The 2,658-nt window shown below is 35.6% G+C and overlaps 1 protein-coding gene across 9 annotated transcripts in view; it reads right to left on the bottom strand.

Annotated features, from left to right (window-relative positions):
* pde1cb (phosphodiesterase 1C, calmodulin-dependent b) overlaps nucleotides 1–2,658 on the bottom strand; it is a 149,661-nt gene that overhangs the window by 43,948 nt on the left and 103,055 nt on the right. The gene's annotated exons all lie outside the window — the stretch shown is intronic.

Here is a 2,658-nt window from a genome sequence, read left to right as displayed (position 1 = left end):
TCAACTCTTGTTTCTCAGTCTCCTGAGTTTGATTTTTAAATCCACACTCGGATCTAGAATCTAACGACAATCTAACATCGACCTTTTAGAACAAAGTCCACGTGCATTGTTCAGATTTATTTAATTAGCTTTTGTTTCTAAAGGACACAGAATCCTGTTTAAATGGTCGCTTCAGTAATCTGATTACTTCAGAAATCTGATGTTGAGCAAATATTTGGTAGGAATACGAACAGGCTCAACCTTCTTTAACCTTAATGCTGGAGTGATTTCTGAGATTAAGGCCAAACGGTTTGACTACAGTCTGTCAAAAGGCGCCTTTCAAAATTCAAAATAAAGTTTCCGATGAGTGACATTTGGATGGCTTCCAGAAATTGCTAAACTTTCTCCTGGTTTCTTTCTTTTTACCCTCAGTGTCGGGGGTAATTAATGACAAAGTAACGAGTTACAGTAATTTAATTACTTTTGTCAGTAACAGCTTTAAATTTTTAAATTTAAAGTTAAAGTTAAAGTTAAAATTTCAATTGACTGCAGAAACCCTCATTTCTTCATTAGTCACATTTTGGTGCAGTGAACCAGTCAGTTACTAATAAAACTATTTATTTTGTGTAAACAGTTGAGTTTTGGTTAAATGAAACAAAACAAACAGTAATAAAAACAGAGTTACAGAAGCATGCGCACTAATGCAGAGTTTGAGATTGGTCAAAGTAAGATGAAGAGAGTGGAAATATGGATGAATTCATAGTCGTTCAGCAGCTGGAGATATTCAAACTGTTTCCTAATTGTTGAAAACAGCAGCAGAAATATTTCATTTCACGTTTTGTCCTGGAGGTAAACTGCTTTCCACTAGTGTCAATGTCTACACATGATGTACATTTACATCATGTTCATTTAGTGAAATGAATGAACCAATGGCTGATAACACTGACTGTAACTGATTGTTGGCCTGTTATTGATTTTACTGATTGATATATGTATTTCTATTTTATGAATTTAGGCTGATGAATGTGTTTTAACAAAGTTCTGTATGTGTGGGGCTGTACTTGTGCTGACGTTTGGTCTACAGATGAAGTTCCTGACGGATAAATAAAGTTATTAGAATTTGGGGGGATGCCTATAAAGAACCCGATTGCCCTCATGTAGCCTCCATGTTTTTATTTGGTAGATTTTACAAGTGAATCTGTTTTGGGCAACCTTAATCATTTCAGCATTTCATTCAAAAGTAAAGTAACAAGTAATGAAATACTTTTTAAATTAGGGAATGAAGAATGTAATTGAATTACAATTTCATCCAGTAGCTGAAGTAAAGTAATCAATTACTCTTTAAAAGTAATTTACCCAACGCTGCCTACCCTTATGTTTTGCATGTTTAGTATGACCTGTCACCCGCAGCATACCCGTAGGAAAAAATGTGCTTGAACATTTACATATTTACATTTCAAAGCTTTACTAGCTTTAGGTTAGCTTTTTTTGTTTATTTTGGGGATTTTTTTTATTTTTAACACTATTTTGAATAAAAATAAAGAGTAACACGACATGATCTAAGGATGTATTTCCCATATTCCAGAAACCATATATTCCATATCCATCTGTTTACCATCCTGTTTGCTCATGTGACTTGAAAGTGTTCTGTAGTCCGTGCATGCACATGGTTCACGCTGCACGCCTTTTCCACGGGAAGCAGCTGCACCCAAAGCTCAACACGTTACCGCACCACAAGTGACGTCTGCAAAAACACAACAGACATTTGGAGCAACGGAAACCTCGAGCGTGACGAAAGGCCATTGACCTGACAAAAGTAATCCAGCTGTACTAATTGACCTCACTGTGAGTTTTTACTCGGCCCGTCAATGGAAGAACACGTCCTTCATCCCTATAGCTGGAAGTCACGATGGTATGAAAACTTGAGGGACTTTGTCCCTTTGTTACTCATAAAACTATTGCAATTCTATGAGGGAAAATAATTTGAAAAATAAAATAAATTCCTTGCAGATGTCATTCTCCTAAAGTGACCTTGTTTACGGTTCTAGTGATCTGTTAACATTCTCCCCCCGATGACGTACCTACGCTGGAAAATAATCTGTAACACACAGTGGTGCTAAAGTTATGTAATCCAACAGATTAAAATTCATCCAATGGACAGAGAGAGAGATAGAAACCGCTCACGGAGACCTAACAATAAAATACTACATTATTTCCACTAAGAATGCAAGAAATTCTGATAAAAGTGTACAAATGGAGATAGTTAATGTTTATGACCTTTTATTTTTACACCAAATGGCCCAACGTCAGAATTAATATTCAAGATTGTCTTATGGCTAAATCCTGCAGGAACATTATTTAATGATGTTATTTTAACCCTACAGCACCATCGCGGGGGATTTTCACCGGAGGAAAAGTATTCACATAATCTTCAATAAGTTGTATTTTTCTGAGTGTCGTGGGTCTCTGAGTGAAGTCTCACATGTCCCAGGAATGGGTGGAGCAAAGACCAAGTCTCCAGTATAAAAATATGTATTTTTGATTTTTTTCTTTTTCAAATTCCTCATTTTTCAGCCAATTTTAAACCTGTTTTTAAGATCGTCTTATGTATTTATTTTCCATTTGTTTTACATGAACCACAGTTGAAATAAAAAATAACTCATTTATCACGTGTTGTCC

Source organism: Oryzias melastigma, linkage group LG17, assembly GCF_002922805.2.
Source record: "Oryzias melastigma strain HK-1 linkage group LG17, ASM292280v2, whole genome shotgun sequence".
Classification (NCBI taxonomy): Eukaryota; Metazoa; Chordata; class Actinopteri; order Beloniformes; family Adrianichthyidae; genus Oryzias; species Oryzias melastigma.
The sequence above is the reverse complement of the archived record's forward strand: the minus strand, read 5'-3'. Positions and strand labels throughout refer to the sequence as shown.